Here is a 24,154-nt window from a genome sequence, read left to right as displayed (position 1 = left end):
CTTTCATTTTACTTCTCTAGTTCTCTCTTCTCTGCTTCTCTGTTCACTCACAGCTGATTACACCCTTCCTTCCCCCTTCACACCTCTGGTCCTTGGTCTCTCTCTTTTCAACTCTCAGCTATCTACAAATGTTCCATATCCCACCCCACCTCCTCCCATTCCCCACTCTGTCTCTTATTCCTTCCCTAGCCTCCTGTTTTTCATTCCCCATTTCCACTATCTGTACTCAACCCCTACCTAGCCCTCATCTACTTTCCTCTGCTACTCATCTCCTCCTCAGCCCTTCCCTTTCATTCACCCCCCAGTCTCCAGCTGATTTCTTCTGCTCTTACCTTCTTTCACCTCCTCCCCAGCTCCATTTCCATCCTCTCTCATCCCCTTCACAGAACTGTTTACTCAGTCTCTCATTCCCCTCCACAGCCTCATCCCTTTCCTCTGCCTCCCAAACCCTCCCCAGTCCCTCACACCACCTCCCCACTCCTCTCCACCTTTCTACACCCAGTCTCACACCCCCTAAGCCACTGCCCCCTCAATTCCCGAGTCCTCATCAATCTGTCCCATTCTCCCCTGCTCTCCCACGCAATCCCCGAGCCTCTATCTCACTTCCTTCCTCTGCGGTGTGGCACAGAATGGCCGTCCCCTTCCAATCCACCACCCCCAGTTATTCTGTCCTCTCTTTTCTCTCTCTCTCTGCATCTGTATCTCAGATGTGGTCGCCCCCTTCCCCATCAAAGCTTTCCTATCCTCCTGAAATCTGTTTCTCATCCCCTCCCAAGCCCCTGTGCCGTCTGGTCTTCCCTTCTCCCAATCTGCTCGGCCCTCCTCTGTTCCTTTCCATCCTCTGTCCCTTCTTTCTTTCTTTCTCTCTGCATCTGTCCTATTCCTTTCCAGATCCCTGGGAAAACTCCCCCCCCCCCCCGTGTTAATCTAAATGGGAATACTTGGCCCCTCACCATTTCCTGTGACCTGCTCGAGCCAGGGAAGGGAGGTTTCTCTGAAGATCTCATCAGTAGGGGATGGGGCGGGCAGGCAGTGCTGCTCTTTTCCTCCTTAGCCCCAGAGGGATACAGTTCGTGACCAATGGTTCTTCATCCCTGAGTGGGCCGCATCCCCTCAGCCACTTTGGGAAAAGGCTGCACTCTGATTTGCAACCCACTTGCTTCCGCCTCTACCCGGCACTGTACATTGCGCCGCGGGGGCTGGAGCTTTTTTTTTTTTTTTTTTTTTTTTGCTAGGGTGTGTGGCTACCGGAGGCAGTGGTCTAGTTGCCCTGCTTGGTGCTGGCTTAAGGATGCCCCGCCTCCCCTTTCAGTAATGTGCCCTACAGTGACCACCGCACCCCACCCCCCTCCTCCAACTGCAGCAGCAGGAGTGCAATTAATCACCTTCTGCTGAGGCACAGGCCAGTCTCGCAGTATCAGCTGCGAGAATCCGCGCAGCTCATTGACTGAAACTGGACCCACGCAGCAGCGATTAAGTGGGCCACTCCCATTAGCTCACTGACTGCTCTCTTTATTGGCCCAGGTGGTGAGCGAAGATCAGAGCTGCACAGCACTGGAGAAGCTGGTTGAGTCGGCCCTGACGACACTGCAGGAGATGCGCAGGTCTGTGAAACTGCATTGCCAAAGTGGTGGCGGTGGCAAGCTTTTTTTTTGGGTGGAGGGGGGGAAAAACACTTATCACCCTATAGTGACGCTGCTGCATTTTACACCTGCGGGTTCTGCATCACTTCTGGAAGCAAAAGCATCAACAGGGTTTCACACTGAAACTTGTCGTTTGGTTAAAAAGAAAAAAAAGACATGGGGCCATGTGCAGCTACTTTCTCTGAAGGTAGAATTTGGCTGCAAAAGTAAGCACCGAGATTTGAAAATGCCACCTCTCCATGTGGCACTCGTGGAATGGCATGCAGACGTTTGACCACAGAGGGAGGCTGCTTTTCAGGCGCTGATTAACGCGAGCACATTGTTCTTTACCCCTCTAAACCCATTTGAAAACTGACCTCCAATTGTACATGCAAAGCCCTAAATTACCAAAAGAATAACTTTTTGCTACTAAGCACTTATTTTTTTTCTCTTCTAGCCCGGCACTAATCAACCACACGGGGAACATTTCACTGTACCTGAATTCCAAAATGGCTTGTCAAATGTGTCTAAAAAAAACAAAAATTGAGTTGAGCCAGTGGAGGGAGGGAAGGCGAATTGCCAGCACTGCATGGACTCCCATTGGCACTAAAATAGAGTGGAGAGAGAGTTTCAGAGACTCCCCTGCTGGGGTTGGTAGGTTTTAAAAGCGTGAAAAAAAAATTGGGATTTATAATAATGTATTAGGGCTGTGCACTACCCTGTGGAAGACCTGGGTAGTTGCAAATGAAGGCTTCTGGTGCTGTTGCCCAATGGAGGCTGGAAGCAGGAGGCCCAGAAAGGTTTAGCAGAAATTTAAAAAAAACCCTAAATGGCAATGCTGCTTCAAAGACAGGGAAGCTTTTACACTTTTTGTACAGCAGCAGCTTCACACGTTTCCTTGAGCATTTTTTTCAGACTTCCTCTAAACGGACAATAGTGCGATGCAAGGTGGTTTTTGGGTTTTTTAAGTAAATAAATATGCTAATTTCACCAGATAGCTAAAACCTCCACTGCGGCAGGACCCCACGTTATGAGAGGGCAGCAATTCTACCTAAGCTATCGGCGCTAAAAGAGGCGAGCTACAAAATCATATTAATTAATAAGTTAAAAAATAACTCCGCACAAAAGATGTTCAGACAAGCCTACTGCATTATTATTACAGGCACAAAATATTTAATCTTTTGACACTTCTGAGCACATATGAGTCACATGAAAAAATGCCGAAGAAATAAACAGATCCTAATTGGTGTGTTTTACAAACTGGAATGTGTCAAGTATGAAATAATATGAAACTCTTATTTAAAACCTGAAAAAAAAAATCCACGTTTCCGGGGTTGATCTGCTACTCCTTTCACCCTGCATTTCTTAATGGCGATAGATTTTAAAGTGCACGACCATACAACTGCCCCACTCTTTCAATCCCGTGGTTTTCAGAAACAGTGCCCACAGATTATGGCTGCTGCGGGAAAAAAAAAATCAGACAGATTATTCACCCAAATAGTTTTTTGAGGATCCACATCAAATATGACTGCCATTTTCCAAATTCGTAGCCACTCTCTTCCTTCTATAATATAGATCATTAAATTCCTATTGATTGAGCCATAAAGAGGAGGAGGAGGAGGATCCAAAAAATGCATAGATACCGAAGGAAGAACCAGAGAAGAAAGCCAGACAGCCGCACATCCAAGTGGGATTGACAAGGTAGGAGGGGAAACGCATTAAAATGAAAAAAAAAAAAAAACCCATTCAAAAGCAAGAAGTGGCAAAATCATTTTCTGGGAATTAGTGGAGAGTTGTTAATGACCTTTCTGGACATGTCTCTCTATGATGTGCTGCTGCACTAGGGAAAAATCCATTGGTGCTAAGAATTTAAAGACAACTGACTGAAATCTGTGGGTGTGCCTGTAGGGCACATTAAATCGAATAAGTAGAGTCATGCATTTGAGGTCTAGGAGTTCAGGGAAGAGGAGACTGGAGTACTGACAACCACCAAATAGGAGAGCAGAGGTAAAAATATTTAGATGCCAGCCAAAAATATTTAGAAATCAAGAAAAATGTTTAGCACTTTTTTCTTTTTTCCCTATTTTTTTCTATGTTTTTTGGTGTATTTGTTTTGTCTATTTTTTATTTTTTGCTTTCTTTAGTTCTCTCCTTCCCCCTCCAGTTATCTCCTCCCCATTTCTTTCCTCTAGGGCAGGGCTTCCCAAACCTGCCTGGGGACCCCACAGCCAGTCGGGTTTTCAGGATATCCACAACGAATATGCATGAGATACATTTGCATACCCTGGAGACTCGGTATATGCAAATTTATATCATGCGTATTCGTTGTCGATATCCTGAAAACCCTGCTGGCTGTGGGGTCCCCAGGACAGGTTTGGAAGCCCTTTTCTAGGGACCCTTTCTGCTTTCCTCCTTCCAAGCATTATCCCTCTTCTTCTTTCTTCCAGTCATTCTTTACTACCCCCCCCCCCCCCCCCCGCAACAGGCCACACTGGTTACATCCGCTGCAACTCTCTATGGCCTGGAGTCTGCTGGTGGTAGCCACTGCAACCTTCTGCAGCCTGGGCCCTGTCAGTGTTGGTCACTGCAACTCTCCCTGATCTGGGCCCCACTGGTAGAAGCCACCATAGACTGCGCCCTGCCAACAGCAGCCAATATAACTCTCCATGGCACATCAACACAGCTCTACTTGACCCTGGTACTGCTGGCAGCAGCCTTCACAGCTCTCTGACCTGTGCCCATCAGTATCTCTTCCTCTGGGCTCCAAGCAACCTAACACCTGAAATTTACAGCCCTAAGGAGCAAGATCTAGGAATGATCACAACTGACAATCTCAAATTTGTCAGTGTGATGATTATTAATCATTTTGTATAGTGCATACCAGATATATACAGCACATAATACAGTCTCTGCTCCTAGTAACATACAATCTAGTCAAGATCGACAGCATACAAAACAAAAAATAAATGAGTTATGATAGCAAAAGCATGACTGGGAAAGGTTTAAGATAGATGGTTTGGTTATAGTTGGGGTTCAATGGAGGGCTTGATTGCACTGTTATATGATCAAGATGTGCTGTTCAGGCTGTAATATTTAAGGAATATTGTGTGCAATTCTGGTTGTCACATCTCAAAAAATATAGCGTAATTAGAAAAGGTATGGAGAAGGGTGACCAAAATGATAGAGAATGGACTGATTCTCCTATGAGGAAAGGCTAAAAAGGTTAGGTCTCTTCAGCTTGGAGAAGAGGCGGCTGAGGGGAGACATGATAAAGATCTTTAAAATTAGTACAGTATAACAGGTAAACACAAATCAGTTGTTTATTCTTTCAAAAAGTACAAAGACTAAAGGACAAAAAATGAAGTTACTAGGTAATACATTTAAGACAAATAGAAAATACTTTTTTACTTAACGCATAATTAAACTCTAAAATTGTTTCTGGAGGATGTGGTGAAAACTGTTAGTGTAGCTGGGTTTAAAAAAGGTTTGGATAAGTTCCTGGAAGAAAAAGTCCATAAACCATTATTAAGGTGGGCGTGGGGAAATCCACTGCTTTTCACTAGGTTAAGCAGCTTGGAATCTATCCAGCTGTTAGGATCCTGCCTGGTGCCTCTGACCTGGCTTGGCCACTGCTGAAAACATGATAATGGGCTTGTTGCACCAATTGGTCTGATTCAGTATGGCAAATCTTATGTTCTTATGATTTATAATAATGGACTGAAGAGAGAGAGAGTGGAACACTATGGCATAACTAACAGAAAAGGATCTGATAATACTCCCCTACAATTCACTGGTATGGCTTCCTTTGGTGGTCTGTATTCAGATCTAGAGGCTGTATCTCCAGAAATATGAAAGCAATCCAGAGGCAGACTTATCAAAATGTTGCAACATTTGCATTAGGTCAATATTAGAAGCGCACTCAGTGCTATTTAGTTGGATAAGTAATTTATGCAGCTAAGTAGCAGTTGCTGAATATGCCCTATATTCAGCGGCTGCCGCTTAGCTACATAAGTCCCTAACACAGCTAAAGAGTTAGCCGCATAAGTTGTGGGTGTGTAGTGGGTGGGTCGAATTTGCCACATAACTTAACGTGGCTAGCTATCAATATTCAGTCTTAGCCGCATAAGTTAACTGGTGAGCTAGACTGGCTAAGCAGATCTAAACTTAGCCGGTTATAACTTATACGGTTAAGCATGAATTTAGATGTGTGTATTCAGTGCTGAGTTATATCCAGCCAAGTTACTGAAATGACCAACTTTTAATATTGATCTCAATGAGTCCTAGGAAGTAAGACTTGAAAACCTAAGGCAAGGATTTCTTAAACCTGTTCTTGGAATCCCCAAGCCAGTCAGATTTTCCAGATATCTACCAGGAAGATGCATGAGAAATCTGCATACATTGGATGCCCATTATAAATACATTTCTCATGCATCATCATTGTGGATAATCTGAAAACCCAAATGGCCAGGGAGTACCAAGGATAGGTTGAAGAAGCTCTGACTTTAGGGGCTTTGTAGCAAACTGCATTAACGTTGGCTGTTAATAATTACAAACACAATGCTTTGTTCCGGCATTACCAGATGCTAATGGATGCAAATAAGGCACGTATACCCACAGACGGTAGAGTGCACGCTAAAATGGTCAGTAATGCAAAAGCTTACCTACATCTTCTGGAGGCATAGTTATATTTTTTGGCATTGTCTGCATATTTTGTGCATTTTAACACACATACCTTTGCACTGCACTAATAGATAATGAGCTATTTTGCATACTTCTGCATTTCATTATTTCATTAGCGGAAATTTTGTGTTAACTCTAATGCAAACCTTTTTATGAATGTTAACCACTTGTAAAAGATAACACAGGGGAGCCAGGGAGGATCTGGGGAGCCCTATCCCAGGTCTTGCAGAACAGTGGCCCACTGCCACCTTCTGAGCACACCAACCCACACTGCAAGGGAACCAGCAGTTAAGACCCATGGATGAGTTAACAGTGGCGTTCTCAGTTATCATGCCATGGAAAAGACTGCAAGGCATCAGCAAAGCAGTTCTCCAAAAAACAGGGAAGCAGATGTCAAGAAAGGTGAGCCAGTCATGGGTCATGAGAGAGAATATGATATCAGCTCTGCTGGCTACACAGACTGCCAAAGAGTTTCAAGCTCAGAGTCCTCCAGCGACTTGAGCACCTCCTGGGACTCCTCCATAGCTGAGGCTGCTGCTCCTGCTTTAGTCATACAAGGCCTCCCTATGTTGACCAATGGCACTTGGCTCTGGGAGGATACTCCAAGGTCTCTCTGGCACCGGCTGAGGCAGCAGCAGCAGTACGTAAACCCTTTCCACCTGTTAGAAGGGCAGAGGAAACGAGGAGAAAGGATGAAGGGCAAGAAGCAAGATGAGCCCCTAGGTCCTAAAAAGAAGATGCAGTGCAATCTGGTTTATTGGGAACACTGCGCAGTTAAAGGTAAATTTTAAAACAACCACGAGGGGCGTCCATGTGCGTGAGGCTCCCGGCACGCGCACACAGACGCACCGATTTTATAACATGCGCGCATCGACACGCGCATGTTATAAAATCCGTTACCCATGCGCGTAAGGGGGGGGGTTGTGATTTTGCAAGATGTGCATGGCGACTGACTAGGCCTTTCCCCAGGGAACTTCCTAAACCCCCCCCCAACTACCCTTTTTTTTTTTGTTGCTTTTCAACTTACCTGCTCTCCAGAGCAGCAGTAAGTGGCGCGGGCTGGCCGGCTGCTGGCACGCACGCAAGCAGCTTTGCACCTAATGGCACTGCCCACACCCCTCCCAGATGCCGCACCAGGCCTGCCCCTTTCTTCTAAGCCGGCTCTTCCTCGCCTACTGGGAGATGCGCGCGGCCCAGCCCCGCTCACGTCTCCTGGTATTAGCGCGCGCGCTGGCCTTTTAAAATTGGGCCGTTAGCCAGCATAAATGGCAAAGCAGGCCCCCTTGCTGTATGCGGTCGTGAACACTATTCTTGGCACGCGCAAAGACTCCACGGGCTTTGCATGGCTGAACTATGATGAGTTGTTCAGGAAAAGGACATCCAGCAAATCAGGTGTGTTGGGGGGGGGGGGGGGGGAATACACAGGATGTTGGCCTTTGGTTTACCTGGACGATTAAGAAAGTACATCATGTGAAGGCCCATGGTTGCCCCTCTTGCAGTACTGCCAAACCCTCCTGCCCAGACGCAAGTCGGTTTGACCCATCAGATGCGTATTGGTGGTGCAGCATGACATACATAAGCATCTCCGTTCTCGACGTGCCGCTAGTCACCCCGCCTCGAATTGCTCCAGGAAAGGGACAAGCGTACAAGGGCAATGAGGGAGGTACGTTTGGAAGCAAATGGAGAAGCCTGTGGCATAGACTGATTTGGCAGCAGCGGGCACAGCAGGTCAGGTTTTCTGCACTCCTTCCCCATTCAGAGCACTTGGCCTGCCACGCACGTTGCAGGTGTAAATATTTGGAGTCTATAAGGGAGAAAAGAGGAAAAAATAGCTTGAGCTGCTCGGCAAAAATTCCCTTTATCTTTACGGTATGCAGTTAGCTCATTTGTAGTATGACAATGCTGTGTTTGTGTGTTTGTATTTCTCAAGTAGAGAAGCAGCTAATACAAAGATTTAATGAGGAAAAAAAAACAAAACAATCTAAAGATCCGAGAACACAAACAAAGTAGTCAATTGTGTATGCAAGAGAGCTTTGTATTACAGGAGAGATTTAGGCTCATAAAACCTTATTTCTGAAAAACAAAAGCTGCATTCAGTATAGTTCATTGGCTAAAAGCTTAAGATTATCTACGCAAATGAGAAATGCTGCGAGGAACACCAGGCTGTGAAAGCAATCCATTGATTACTTTTACAGGTCGATACTGTTTATTCAAGGTTATTAGGGACCAATCATCTGGTGGAATTTGGGTGAGAATAAAAAGCAGAATACTTCCATGACAGGCGGCACTACATCAAGACGGACATTAAATTGTTGAGAGCTGTTTTTTTGTTTCTTGTAAAAACACGATGTCTTGTGTTTCTGATACGCAATCAGAAACACAAGACATTTTTCAGACTGAGCTATTTTTATTGTGCATACAGCTGTCTATGCCAGTAGATCTGTAAGGGGAAGACTAGCAGGACATTTGGAGTCTGCTCACAGGAGTAGTGGACCCTTGGTACTGTGGTGTGGATGGCGCTGCCTATTGATCAAGAGCTGGCAGAGAAGCCCAATGGTGGGACTGGCTGCATCTTCACCTATATCAGCCACCTTCCCTACAGGTTGAGCCCTTGGGTTCTGGCAGCCAGCAGGTCTTAAGTGGGTCCATAGGGCAATCTGGGAATGAGTCCAAGGCATGGCGAGGGTCAGGTCTGGCAGCAGATAACAGGACAGAGGTCTGAGCTGGCAGCAGACTAGGCAGGGTCAGGTCCAGGTAGCGATCAAGGAAGGTCAGGGTCCAAGCCAGGGGTCAGAATCCAGGAAGTCAAGCCGAAGGGGATAGAGACAAAGACCAGAACAGATAAGACAACAGCCAAGGCAGGAACAAGAAGCAGGAATAGCAACATGCAGTGGGACACAAGGCACACCAGAAGACCTGTTGCTGAGGCGTAGAGAAGTTTCCAGGCCAGCCTAAAGTAGGGAAGGGCAGCTGATGTCATCAAAGGGCAATGCAGGGACTTTCCCGCCAAGGCCCCTTTAAGAGCTGGCACGTCGGGCGCATGCCTTAGTGGGAGCCTGGATGGAGGTGGCACTGGTGGCGACGTTCCTGCCACAAAGATGTCTGGGCCTGTCAGCGATGTCGAGGTGAGTGTGTCGGCTCATGGGGCTGTCAAACATAACAACTGAGACACCAGTAGGTGAGGGCACTGTGTGGGCAGTTTTCTGAGAAGCTGTAAAATCTGTGACTACTTTTGTGCCCATAGACCTCAAGGGTAACTTTCAAAGGGAAACCAAGGACTCAGAGACTTTGCACCTGCTTTTTCTAAGGGCTGGAAAACACCACGTGTAGATTTTAAAATTCAGTCTACGTGAGTTGCCTCTCTACCCTATCCTCTCCTCGCCCCTGGAAGTGCTTCCCCTCTAACTGGCTAGAAGTATGCATGCCGGGGAAGCCTGCATGTGCTCCTAGCTAGGCGGGATTTCCAGAAAGGCCAGTTTACCCCGATAAACAGCTTTGAAAACTACCCTCTGTATTGATTTGGGTCAGTCAGAGAATTGCGGGTCTGTTATTGTGTCTGTCTGCTGGCTCCAGTTGGGGATAGGAACAGAGTTATTACAAAAAGAGCAATGGAGCTGAGAGTTTAAATTCGTGCACTCAATGAACAATCTGAACTGTTGCTCTTCTTGAGAGAACAGGCTTGAACCACGGAGGGATGTATTGAAAACTGAGAGAGTAGCATTTTCCTGTGTGCGCTTAGGATTAAATCTACTGGAAGAGGAGTGCTTAGCCCAGTTCCACTCGATGTCACATGCTTACAAGGACAAGGTTCTTTGTGTCACTCTGATTAGAAAGTATGAGGGACAGAAGGAAGTGATGAGGAAAACCAGAATCAGATCCTTGTTGTCAGCTCTCAGCTTGAAAGTTGTACAGGAATTATAACTGCAAGCTAAATTTGGAGAACTGTGCATGAGAGCTGTTAGGAATTCCCATTATACCTGCATTAAACTGACTGAGAGGCAATTTTCACCAGCCGTTCATGGGGGTAAATGACTATTTACCCAGGTAACAGGACTCTTTTGGAAACTGTTCACCCTCATTGAGGGTAAAAGCACATGTATGGTAACATGACCAGCTATGGCTTAGGAAAAAAGCCAAGGGAAATAAGGATGCAGATCTGTCTGTTCCTTAGGTGCAGTTTATGTACAGTGAGAAAACGAAAATCAAACAAACAGTGCAGTTCACCTTAACTTCAGGTAACACACAGTCCTTAAATGAAGCAGGTCTTAACATAGGGTAGGTCACTGCCTGCTCCCCAGGGCACTTTTAACACTTTCAGGCCCTTCACCCAGGATTCCCTATGAGTCTGGATTCTAAGGAGGCCTGGTCCTTTAAAGGAGTTTTCTATACACTCCCTCACAACATGTTTCCTTGGAACAATGAATGCACTTTGACCTGCAATGAGTGGAGGTGCTCCCAGGGGAGGGGATAGGATGGGGACAGCCTTTCCTTCTGAGAACTGGGGTGAAGTCTGTGAGTAAAGGTGCTCCCAGACTTTGCAACTAACCCGCTGATATTTCAAAACTGCCCCCAAAAGTCAAATTCAGAGAGTGTGATCCGAACACTGCACTTGCGCAGACTAGAGCTGAATCTGGAAAGCTAGGCATGAGAACAGCTACAGCCTTCTAATGGACTCTGACAAGTTTAAGGAGCCAAAATGTTCAAAAATACATATAAGCTAAGGGAAAGTCATGACTGAAAAAAAAAACAGATTTAAGATTCAACTTTTTTTTTTGTTATTAAGAAAATGTCAATACACGTTATGAAACATGACATCATTTTCACACATAGCCAAGATTTCATAAAACACATTACATAATATTTACTGCACAGATAATCACCCCCCCCCCCCCCCCAAACCAATCTCTCCAGTCAACAAATAAAAAGGAACCTTCATTTTTTAAAACTATTATATGGAGCCCAAACAAATGCCATAATTTTATCTTGCTTCTTCATCTCAGCTGTCAAAATATCCCTTTCCTCCCACGCTCCAGAGACCCAGCCAAGGTTGGACAGAGGTAAACATTTTTCCATTTAAACCTAATAGCCCTCCTCCCTGGAAGGAACCATCACACCAGACAAATCACGTGAGCCGCTGGAGAGTAACAAGCCCTAAACTACACAACCAAGGAGTTGAAGGAACTTATACATCTGATGGGCCAAGAGAATATGTGAAATAAAGTACTCCTGTTTCTACATCTCTTCCAGAAACAGTCACTTCTGCTATTCCCACAGCTTCTAGTTGGATGAGGGTATAACAGGACTGAGCGAGAAATTTATATTTTTGCTCTCCTACAAAAGCTGATGGAGAACATTTATGCGTCAATGCAAACATTTCTCTCCATTTGAAGTTTGGCACACAGTTTCCTGCCCCTCTTATTCATAAATTAAAACATTATTATTTTATTTATTTATTTATTTTTTTAAGCAATGGCTCTATAAATCCTGCCAATCTCCTTTAACAGAGAAATCAGCTAAAATTGTTCAACCCAAGACCAGGGGTGATCCAGAGAAGATCCCCCTTAAATCAAGACGAGAATGAAAAGGGAAATCAACGAAGCTGAAACTTATCCAACTGCAAAAATGATAGGAATTCATTACCACAAAATAAAAGTTGGGGGAAAAAGTTTGCAATGACAAGTCACAAATTTTATTAGGCAACTTTCTGCAGCAAAGTCTGCTCTCCTCATGAGGCAAAATAGGCATCGATGGAAAAACTATTTGCTGCAGGTCCTTCAACAGCCTAGCTTGCCACCACTGCTAGCCACCCCAGTCAGAGGACATCCCCAGTCCCTCCCTCCTGAAATCCTAAATATTTCCTCTCCAATGCTGCTGTAGCGTTGGCTTGTGACATGGGGGCAAAATTCTTATTTGGGAAGCTTGGAAGAGCCGTGTCACCCTCTTTACTCTAACTTTGGTTTTAACGTTCTGGCTGATGATATTTTGTCCAAGGAAACAAACCGGTAGCCGATCCAAGATGGCTGACAGCAAACACACAACAAGATGGAATCGGTAAAATGGACTTTATTGACTCTTGCCTGCCCGACTCTGGCCGAGTTTCGCTTTACAAGCTGCTTCAGGGGCTTTAGAGTCACTCGGGTAGATTCAAATGAGCATAGACGTCACATACACTGTGATCTCAAAAAATTATACAGCGAGCTGACTTATAGTGACACCTCAACTTCCAAATCTCGCGATAGTGAGTTCTGGCTGATGATATTTTGTGGCGTTGCGGTATTGTTATAATATGAAAATCTTGTGCTAAGAACTGCGTACTAGTGATGAGAATAATCTAATGGGAGTTGAAACATGTGGGTGTGATCCATTGCGCAGTCAAAAGGTGCTTTTATGAGTGGCTCAAGTATAGATACATTTTTTTAAAAAATTGATTAGTGTAGCTAAGAGACTTCTTATTTTAAATAACTTTTTGTTGTGATATCCGAGCTCAATCAAAATTTGTTCAAAGAAAATCGCTTGGTACAGATGACACTTTTAGTAGTCTTCTAAGAAATGTTTTAAGGCACAAACATTTGGGACTACTAAGGTCCATGCCGAAATGTCCCTTGTTCAGACACTGCCATTTCTCTCCGCATTTTTCAAGGGTCTTGCTGCACTGATATGTAGACCCTTCCGCGCTCCCATGTCTCCACGAGCTGTTCCCAGCTCAGGCTATCAGTTAGGGAGTTGAGGAGGGAGCCTGCCACTCCTAATCAGCACCTCCTCCAAGGCTGCTGGGAATGGTATCTTCTGCTTGCAGGTGGGGGTGGTGGCATTTTGAGTTGGGTTTTGGGGAAGGAGGTGTTTGCATTATACTGGAGTTCCTCTACCTCCTAACCTAGGTCCCATGGTCAGATACCCAGGAGAAGAGGAGAGACCTGTCCCTGGTTAGCACCCAATCGCTCTGGAAGGCTTGGTCTCAATGTTGTGTAATTCTTTGGAGAGGAATTTTTTGGATTGTGGTGAATGTCTGTGGTGAAGCTCTGGGAGGTTCCCCTCCCCCCCCCCTTCACTCCCTGCTGGGAGGGGCTCCAGGAAAATAAGACCCACTGTTCCATCCTATCACTCGTGAAGGGACAGCAGGGACTTGCCACAAGAGACATCATGCCTGGTAATTGGCAAGTTTCCTTTTTGTGTTGGTTTGGAAGTTTTGTCCCTCCCCCACCCCCCCCCCCCTCCTTCCTGCATCAGCGGTGGGGAGAGAGGATTTCCCCTGCCGAGCTGAGTGTTGGGAATTTTGACCAGAGTGATCCCCTGTTAATACGAGAAGAGAGGCGAGAGTATCAAGATGTTCATCTGGAAAGCCCAAAAAGGATTCTCTACTCAAGGAGCTGAGAGAGGAGTGAGAGCATCCACGACCTCAGGTATTTTTCCTACCCAGGGAGGGGATACTAAAAGATCCCTGCCCTACTAGGCGCTTCGCTTCTAATATCTGGGAGGAAAGGCTATCCTAGTGTCAGCCATGCTACAGGAACACTTACCCAGAGAAAACAGGATTGAGGCTGAGGACAACTTATGGATGTAACAGCAAGGAGATGTGTGTGTGGTGCCATATTATACAGATTGAAGACTTGCTCAGTAAAGGGGTTTTGTTTTTTTTTTTTTTGTTAACATGCCACTGGAGTGTCAAACGTGGTTATTAGCTCAGAGACAACAAAGCACCAGAGAAACTGTGAGTATGCCAAAACAGAGAGGTATTCTCCCAGCCAGCCTTGGGCTCTGGAAATCCAGATTCCACCACCCCCCAAGTCCCTCCAGGGCTGAACAGACTTTGTGACTGTGTACAGGAACTCAGCCTTGGGACAGAGATTGACCCCTGCACTTTTCAGCCAAAACCCTGACATAGAGGATACAGATATATTTTTGAATGCAAGCACTCAAGACTACTTAGGCCTCTTGTTCAGGCTGAGTCCCTGATATACAGGAACCCTTCCACCAATTTTCAGATATCTCATGCCTATAATTTATGATCGTGACCTGATAAACCCCACCTTCCAAAAGAGATTGTCAGATTACAGACAAGATTTAGATCACAATTTTAAGTCATGACTTTCCAGCCCATCTCAACCATGTTGGCTTTCTTTAACCACTTTGGTTTTGCAGAAGTAATTGCAGGAAAAGTGAAGAACATCCTCCCTTAAGAGGTAGGGCCTGATTTGCTAAGGCTTTTTTCTCCATGTTGTATCTATGGGGGAGAAAAAAAAGCTTAGCTAATAAGCCACTTGTTTCCTTGCTTGATAACATCTTTGATTCCAAAACCACAATCTTAGATTGTGATGCAAATCAAAAATCAGCAGATCATGGACAATTCTGCTGGGCCTAAAGTTTTTACCTCATCCTAATCTATATCACTATGCTTTTCAAAGCAGGGCCCATCCCTATAAACTAAATCAAAGCTTGATTTCTCTTCCTTATTTCTTTTCTTTTCTGGGCAAGGAAGGGCTCTCTGAATAAGGGAGTCTACACACAAGGCCTCTTCCTTAAGATAAGGCTGGCTTAGCTTCTTCCTGTTTCTTTTTGGTCTCCAACTCAGTCAGAACTGGGGTTGTAATACGGTGCTATGAGCCTTCATTTGTAGCTACATGGGGGATTTTGTCCCATTTTTATATCCCCTCCCAACTCATTTGTAGTCCACTTACTACTGTGAGAGGCTTGGGTTAAGGGTCGTGCTAGTACCCTGCAGTAATGCACTCTAAATCCAGCCACTAGGTGTCGCTATTTTGTTTTGTCTATGGTTCCCCCTACGGACTGTGAACATGGTCTCTGCAGCACCACCAGCTGCGCTCTACCTGGGCAACTTGCTTTTTCTTTAACTTTTAAACTGTTTTTTTATTTTATCACAAATTACTGTCACATGCTGACCTCTGCTTGGCTTTTCATATCCCTCTGTAATCCAGTCCAAAACAGATGTTTGGGCACCTATGGGGATAAGAGTATGCAAAGCCTATAAGCATCCACGGAGAAGAAAGATTTATCCGCAAGTGACGTATCCAAGCAAGCATACACTCTTACTCGTTCCTTCAGCTGTGCTTATTAAGATCAGTTTACTCAGATTTTTTCTGTATAAAACAAATACAGATATAACAAAAAAACCAGGAGCCTTATCAATCTGGTAATTTATCAATTAACTCATATATGGTTATGGCTGCATTCAATCATCTGATTCTTGTGGCAGCAAACTACCAACTGTGGAACAGAACTGTCTTTTGGCTACACTGGTGAAAACTCTACTAATTCCTAAATTCTGTAGTTCACTCTTCCTGAAAATGTAAATCGTGAGCACCTTCATTTCTACTGGCTATCTTTTAAACAATGAGGTATACTTTTGATGTTTAGTGGCTTTGTTTTTTCACTTCTGCAGTTTTTTCCCCCAAGTGAGAACATCTAGAAAGTGGTGGCAGGTAAAGAATGACCATTGCACCAGTGCATTCTTGACTCCTGTGTGTTATTTTAAAAGCCAGGATAGTTATTTTGGCCTCTCTATCATTTTGTTCTCTATATCATTTTGTTCTTTCCATTACATTCATTGTAGATGTTTAAAATGCAGTGTTCTGGGTTTATTCAAACGTCAAAGAATATCTGGTGTCACACAGTTGGATAAACAGTTGTTTACAGAGGTACATTTTTATAGTGATCACCACCCCTGTCTGTAAAACGAGTCAAAGGAGTGTCTGATTCTTCAGTCTATGTGCGCAAATGTAAGGGATGATGAACGATGTAATAGAATGACACATTTTTGTCAAACTCTGATTTAGTGTCAAACTCTGATTAATGTGCAGATTGACATCTCAAATATAAGAAAGAGATAGAATATCAGACTTCGGAAGGCAGCCCTTCAGAATCTTATAACTGCTGAATTTCACTTATTAAGTACAGAATCAGGTAACTATTCTTTATGGAAAATGCAAACATACTTTTTGGATTCATTTAGAGATCCTGACATAGTACTGTAGTGTGTATATACTATATATGGCTAGAGCAGCATGCAAGCAATCTCGATGAATAACTAAAATGTAAAAACGATGGGGCTGGATGAACAATGCATTTTTCCTCCAAATATATAAAATTGGGAAAAACAAACCCTTTGGTTCATCCAGGCCCAGTGTTTACATGACATCGGCTCCTGAAGCTGTTTCATGTTTGTCATCCTGGTCCATGCATACTAAGCAAGAGAAACCCAAAACTGTTAATATAATTACCACTAAAAGCTATCCCCTTGGGTTTTCTATACCTTCTAAAACAAATGTTAAATGGATCATCATATGTTTCCACTCAAAACCTATACTTGATTGTCTCAAACCAGAAAGCAGAGCCTACCATGCAAGCAAGAATTCCCTTGAGAGCTAGAGATTTGCCAATGCTGAGTCCTCCTTAAGAAATCCCTCAGGCTAACAAGAGAATATTTAGAAATGTAGGCAAAGAGATCAGTTTTGAAAGGGTCTCATTGAAACTTGACTATCGCTGAGCTCCTAAATTTAGATGCCTAAAAGATGAGTGGGGTCAGGGTGGGAAAAGCTAGGTGTCTAACCTAAGCACCTGCATTTAGGGACGTGAACAGCAGATCTAAAATTAGGCATCTCGGTTTTAAGTTCCTAAATTGAACAAATTTTTATCCTAAAATGCAGGGGTTTAACATTGGTTGAAATTTCTCCAAACTTCGGTCCCTAAAACAGAGGTGCTTAGGTCAGGCACTCAGCGTCCTTGGAATATCAGCCTGCATGGGGCAGACAAAATATTTACCACAGATTCCAGTTTTCTGACCAGTCAAATTTTGGGCAAAATGTCATCCTCTACAGGAATGGAAGCTTCCCTAAAACACACCGCAAATCACAGCATGTACTGGAGGAATGCTTTGCCCCATCCTGCAAACCTTGGACCAGTTTCAGTAAGAATCTAGTGTAGGGGTGTCGGACTGCAATCCTGGAGGGCCACAAAGCAGTCAGTTCTCAGGATATACTGAATGACTATGCATATGAGATAATTTTACACAATGCCTGCCATGTAGGCAAAAGAGCTCATGTATATCCTGAAAACCAGTCTGGTTTGTGGCCATCCAGGACTACAGTTTTACACTCCTGATCTCATGACTGCCCATATCCTTTTATGGCTTCCCATTTCTTCCAGGCTACCTCTCTCAGGCCCTGGACAAACATTAAGGGTTATCCAATACTGAAATTAGAGGGGATAGGGATGACAAAATCACTGTAATTTGTGGCAGAGATTGTGGACAAAGAGTTCAACATAGCCCTGCCTTGTCTTATTTTAAGATCACCTGCAGGTGAGTGAGTGGTTTATTACCCAAACCTGTCCTGGTGACACTATAGCCAGTTAGGTGTACCGAATATCCATGAGACAAATTTGCATATACTGAGTCTCCAAAGCATGCACATTTATTTCATGCATATTCAGTGTAGATATCCTGAAAACCTGACTGGCTATGGAGTTCCCAATCAGGTTTGGGATGCCCTGCTCTAGAAGAAGAGAAAATAGAGAGGGAATTACCAAGACTAATGGAAGTTCCAGAGGGAGCTTAAGGGCGAAGTTACAGATGCTCATAGAAGATTAGAAGCTCTTAGAAGGAGAAGAAGTAAAACTTCTCTGCAGACAGCAGAAATAAAAATGAGTATGGTAATTCTGAACTCATCAGGGAAGATGCGTATTACCTATCTGGAGAAAAGAGGCCAGTTACATCTCCAGCCAAGTTTGTTTAGGTTCATTGGAACCTAGTGTGGTTGGTGGCCTAAGAAGAAAAGGATTTACCTTTTCAATTGTTTGTATTTATTTATTTATTTGAAGCTTTTATATACCGAGGTTTAGCGCATGCCTTCACCCCCGGTTTACATTGAAACGAAACAATGATACATAGAACAAGTAGTGAAACAAAAGTATATATAACAGGTCATGGAGCAGGTTGTAACAGGAAATAACTAAAATAGTTTAAGCCAAATAACGAAAATGAATATAGAAACGAAAAACGAGGAAGGTATATACAATAGAGGGGGAGGCAGTGGGAGGAGGAAGGGGTAAATATCTGCGGAAAAGAGAAGAGGGGAGAAGTAGGTGGAGGCTTAAGGCATCATAATTGTAATTTGCTTAAGTCATCATTGAAAGTCTGGCTGAAGATCCAGGTTTTCAGTTCTTTTTTGAATGCTTTATTATCGATGATATTGGTTAGGTAGTATGGTAGGGCATTCCAGAGTTTTGGCCCAGCTATGGAGAGAGCTCTATTTCTGGTGTTCGTAAGCTTTGCCATGGGATATGTGGGTATTTCGAGAAGTCGTTTGTCAGAAGTTCTGGTGTTCCGTTGAGGTTTGTGGGGGTGGAACATTTTACTGACTGCAGAGTTATCTGTATTGTGTACTGCGTTATGGATGAGCGTCAGGGTTTTGTATTCTATTCTCTGAATGATTGGTAGCCAGTGTAGACTTTTTAATACTGGGGTGATGTGATCCGATTTTTTTATTTCCGGTCAGTACTCTAGCAGCGGCATTTTGCAGTAACTGTAGTGGTTTTATGGTGGATTTGGGGAGACCTAGTAACATTGTATAAAATCTTCTTGTTTGAAGGATCTTAATTCAACCCTTTAAAAGAATAAATAAACTATTTTGTTTATGTGGAATATATGGTCAGTTGGTTAGTTGATTTTATATGTGGAAACTGATAAAGACCCTAGAGAAATATCTGACAGATCCACAAGAGATAATTTGCTGGGAGGAGGGAAGGCGTGCATTATCTTCACACTATCCTGGTTTGATCTCATTGTAGACTCAAATCAAAACTTCCTTAAGTATGTCTGTATAAAGTAGTCAGGCTGCTGTCTACTGCCTCTTTTCATGTTTGTATAGCTAAAGGAGACTTCTTTGTTTTGTTCAAAACAATTTTAATAAAGAGGCAAAGGAACAAAGCAAAATACCTCACCCAATTTGTTTGACTTAACAATCAAGTTTTCTCTATCTCAGCATGATCAGACACTTTTCTGGGAGAAAAGCAGTTTCTCAGATTGATGAAGTGCCAAAAAGCAATTAATAAGAGACCTGGATAATACAAACTATGTAGGCTGGCTGTCTCTCTCTAATTGATGATCTATGAAAAGGAAATATTTTCCATGGAAAGAGTGGTGGATGTGTGTCATGCCCTGGTGGGGGTAAAATGGTAAATGGTCTTCAAGAAGGCATGAGATAAGCACCTGGGATCCTTGCTTACAAAAAAAAAAGGGTGAGAAAAGCAGAATAATTAGCTACTGGGTCTGTCTAACAGGCCACAAGAACAGTAATAACTAGTTCCACAGTCCTCAGTTTCCTATGGCTGCTCAGGAATAGCTTCTGCACTTTCTCTGTAATTCAGTGGCAATTGAAAGACATATTTTTATAAAGTTGCATATATTTGCTTATTGAATAACGCATTTTTAACTTAATTTTCTTAAAGTTGTTTTCTAACATTTCTTAGAACATAAAATTTGTCATACTAGATCAGACCAAAGGTCCATCAAGCCCTGTTTCCAACAATGGCCAATACAGATAGATTACTAGTACTGGCAGGTCCCTAGAAGGTTGATAGATTCCACGCTGCTTATCATCACAAGGATAAGCAGTTAATTTCCCCAAGTCTGGTTTCTGGACTTATCTTTCTGGAACTTATCCAAATCTTTTTTAAATCCAGCTACACTAACAGCTTTTACCAGACCCTCTGGCAACAAATTCTAGAGTAAAAAAAAATTTTCTCCTATTTGTCACTTAAGGCCTGATTTTAAATCCCCTGCGTACGGGGAAAACGTGGGTTATGTGTGTGGCTGGGCCTTGTGCATGCTGTGCGCATTTTAGAAGAGGTCCACTGCGCGCGTAACCCCTATTACGCGCACAAGAGCCAGGCCTCTTCCAAGGGGCGGTCCGGGGGCCAAGTGGGGTGGAGCTGGAAGCTGCCAGTACAGCAACCATTTGCCGCTGTGCCGGGGAATCGCGCGCCGGCAGCCTGGCGTAAGTTCCAAAATAAAGAAAAGAACCAAAGGTATGGCCTTCAAAGGGGTCGGGGAAGAGGAAGGGAGGGTAATTAGTGGGGTAGGAAAGTTCCCTCCCAGACCGCTCCTTAATTGGAGTGGACTGGGAGGGAACTGGGGAAGGCCCGATCTCGTTGCCGCTCATAAACAGGGCAAATCTCCCCCCCCCCCCCCCCCCCCCCCCGTGCGCTCCGGCCCGGATTTTATAACATGCGCATGCCGGTGCGTCCATGTTATAAAATTGTGCATCCATGTGCATGCACCAGGTAGCACGCGCACATGGAGGCGTGCACGTATGTTTTTAAAATCTACCCTTTAATTGTGTGTCCTCTAGCCCTTGTACTTCTTGAAAGCATGAACAATCAGTTTACCCATTCACTCATTTTTCTAGATATCTATCGAGGCACAGGAACAAAGCAATACACACTGCAAGCCAGGGAGACCTGTTGCTGAGGCAAGGGCTTGGAGTATGGCTGTGGTTTAACCCCTCCCCCGCCAAGCTGCGTTGAAGTCATCAGAGGACGCCATCAGTCTTTGCTGCCATGCGGCCTTGATAATCAAGGCATGTGCCTAAGGGGAAGGCGCGAGTGACCGGAGCATCCAATGGCGACATCCCTGCCGCAAGAGAATCCCAGTAGCGTCCTGCAAGCCCAGTGGCACTAAGGTGAAGTGCGGCAGGTCACGGGCTTTCCTGCGACCAGCCGAAATGTTGCAATTCTATTTTCTTTCTTGGCCACTACCGCACACCGAGCAGAGGATTTCAACTTATTATCCCCAATAACGCCTAGATCTCTTTATTTATTTGCAATTTCTCATAATCCTCTTGTGATTTAACAACTTTGAAAAATTTTGTATTAGTAAATGTGATCATCTCACTCATTGTTCCCATCTCTAGGTCGTTTATAAATATTAAAAAGCTATGGTCACAGTACAGATCCCCAGGGCACTCCACTATTCACCTTTTTCCATTGAAAAAAAACTATTTACCCCTACTCTGTTTTCTATCTTTTAACCACTTTTCAATCCACAATAGAACATTGTCTCCTATCCCATGACTTTTAATTTCCTCAAGAATCTCTCATGAGATACTTTGTAAAATGCTTTCTAAAAATCTAGATACACTCTATCAACTGGCACACCTTTATCCAAATGTTTGTCCACAACTTCCCAAAAATGTAGCAGACTGGTGAGCCAAGACTTCCCTTGGTTAGATCCATGTTGGCTTTGTCTCATTAAACTTCTGTGTAAGTTTAGTTTGTTTACTGGCAGAGAGCAATCATAAAGGTCAATATTCAGACTCAGTCTGCATAGCAAAGTTAGCCGGATAAACTTTATCCAGTAGCATGGAATAGACTTAGTGTTTGGGTACTTGCCAGGTTCTTATGGCCTGGATTGGCCACTGTTGGAAACAGGATGCTGGGCTTGATGGACCCTTGGTCTGACCCAGCATGGCATGTTCTTATCTTACTTAGAGGTATTTGCAATAGTGCAGCCACACTATTGAATATTGCCAGCCATCTTAAAGTTAGCCAGATAACCATGACTGGGAAGGGATCTGGGAGATGGGAAGTAGAGAATAGAGGATCTTGGAGGACACAAATGGAAAAAGGAATGCATAGAATGGGAACCCAGGGAATAGGAGCAAAGGGGTATTAGCTGGAAGGGGAATCTTGAAGATGGAGGGAGAATGAAGGGGAGTGGAGGAAGGATTGAGATGCAGAGGGTGAAGAAGAAAAGGGGAAGCAGGGAGCAGAGGGAGGAAGGATCATGAACAGGGGAAGCAGAAGGAAAGGGGAGGAGAAAGTGGGGATAGTGGATCAGGGAAGGGGAGATCCAGAAACAGGAGAATTCACTCTCTCATCTCTCCTCCTGACATGAATCCCTTCTCTTACTCACAAAAACCCCATACCCTCCCTGTGATCTCCTCATTAATTCTTCCCAATTCCTCTTCAGTCCTCTCACTCAATTACACTCATCACACACACACACCTTAAACTCTACTTTCCACACTGAATCTATCCACCCTCCGAAGCAGGCTTAGTGGTAAGAGAACAGTAGCAGCTCAGCCTTTCAAGCTTTGTCCTTCTCCTCTGCTGGCCAGGGTTGGCATGCCATATTTTGAATTGTGCAGCAGTATGGTAACCCCATGGCTCAAACTTCCACACTCCAGCCCCAAATAATAGAGGAGAAGAAGATGAGCCAGGCCGCTGCATTGCTGCTGTCTTCCTCCTAATGCCATGATCAATGATTGGGTCTCCTGTCACAATTCTATTGGGAACAGGAAATGATGCATCAAGGGCCGCTTAGTGTAGCTGCAGAATTGCAAGAGACCAAGAGCCTTGACTACAACTAGAAGTCCTAGCAGAAATGCAGATTCTCACATAGCCAAGCCTGTCTGGCAGACTGCAATGACAATGGCAGCTGGGTCTGTCTGCCAGACTGCAAGTACAGTAAAAGCTATAAGTCCTAGAGGAAATTCAGGTGTTCTCAAAATCAAGTCTGCCTGACAGGTTACACCCTCCTCGTTTTAACTTGGTTAGCATAGCATGTTACTGGTGGCAGCCAGAAAGGCCATGGTGACCTAAGAGGTTGGATGTTTGGGTAACAGCTGTACTGGTGCTGTGCCTGTTTAGATTATTGTGGAGACCAGGTTGGGGAGAGGTGCTGAGAGTGAACTAAACTCAGGATTTTGCATGCTTACCTAATGAGAGAGAGTAGTGTACAAAGGAGGGAGCAGAGCTTCAAACTAACTCCAGAATTTCAGAACAGACTGTTATAGTCCTTGTTTGATCCCACTTGTAATCTTGGACTTGTAATCTTAATTTGTTTAGGAAATGTGATAGGGAAATTAGAACTACAAGTCTCTGCATGAAGTGGGGTCAAACCAGTACTGGATTGTCCTGTCCTGAAAAGCTAGAGCCAGTTGGCAACTCCAGGAGGAAAACAACATAAGGTATCTTGGTCAAGGAGTCATAGCCTATAAGTGGTCATGTTCTCTGGCTGGCAGCTGGGAGATATTCCTGTTCATGCTGCTAAGGATAACTGAGCAGACTGGATGAAACTGTAGGTCTTCTTTTGCTGCCATCTACTATGCTTCCAAATCTGTTGATCAGTGACCAGAAAAATCAAATTTTAAATACACAGAAAAGCATTATAATTAAAGTTACACATTCAGCATGACATTTACAAGTGAGGGGCGTGTCCAAGATGGCCTCCTGACTAGACGCCGAAATACTGAGCTCCTGCAATTCTCTTTTTTTCTTCAACATTTGTTTCATTTCCCTTTCCTTTGCCGATATGGGTAAGAGGAAGAGGGGTTGTGCGATCTTACCCCTCTGCAGGATCTTCCCAGCAGACCACTATGCAAGAGTATGCCGCATCGCTGCTTTCGCCAATTGTGGCTTCTGACTTGGACGAGGGGGCAGTCAGCCCGTTGATTGCTGAGGCTTCACTCAGCCCAATTGATCGGTCATCGCCCTGCCCTCCTAGTGCATCCACCCATGCAGGAGATGACCAAGTCAGGTTTGTCTCTTGACACTACTCCTGATTTTTTGGGTGGTGTTCTGTTTGCTGCTCTGCTGCTGAGGAACAGTGACATGGAACTACTGTGCAGCACCAGCCTTCCCAGGGGAGGGGAAGTATGGCAGAAGGTGCAGATTTTGGCGTTCTGATGTCATGTTAGGCACCGGTAGCTGAGACGGCTTCCTCTGCTGGTTCCCGGGAGATCCAAGATGCCATCAACACTCTTCAGGTCAGACCTGTTTTTGCCAAACCTAACCAAGTTTCTTTAGAAAATCTATGGGTTGTCCTTGCGTCTGTTGAA

At 44.3% G+C, this 24,154-nt stretch overlaps 1 protein-coding gene and 1 long non-coding RNA gene across 2 annotated transcripts in view; one reads left to right on the top strand and one right to left on the bottom strand.

The window, feature by feature from the left end:
- Positions 1–24,154, bottom strand: part of PRKCE (protein kinase C epsilon) — a 1,012,677-nt gene that overhangs the window by 760,859 nt on the left and 227,664 nt on the right.
- Positions 1,533–21,126, top strand: LOC115086900. Its single transcript, XR_003855361.1, has 3 exons — positions 1,533–1,604; positions 3,198–3,323; positions 20,723–21,126. It is a non-coding gene; the product is annotated as an uncharacterized LOC115086900 (long non-coding RNA).

The sequence above is a fragment of the Rhinatrema bivittatum genome, chromosome 3 (assembly GCF_901001135.1).
Source record: "Rhinatrema bivittatum chromosome 3, aRhiBiv1.1, whole genome shotgun sequence".
In the NCBI taxonomy this organism is placed as follows: Eukaryota; Metazoa; Chordata; class Amphibia; order Gymnophiona; family Rhinatrematidae; genus Rhinatrema; species Rhinatrema bivittatum.
Note: the sequence above shows the minus strand (reverse complement) of the source record. Positions and strands in the feature narration are given on the sequence as shown.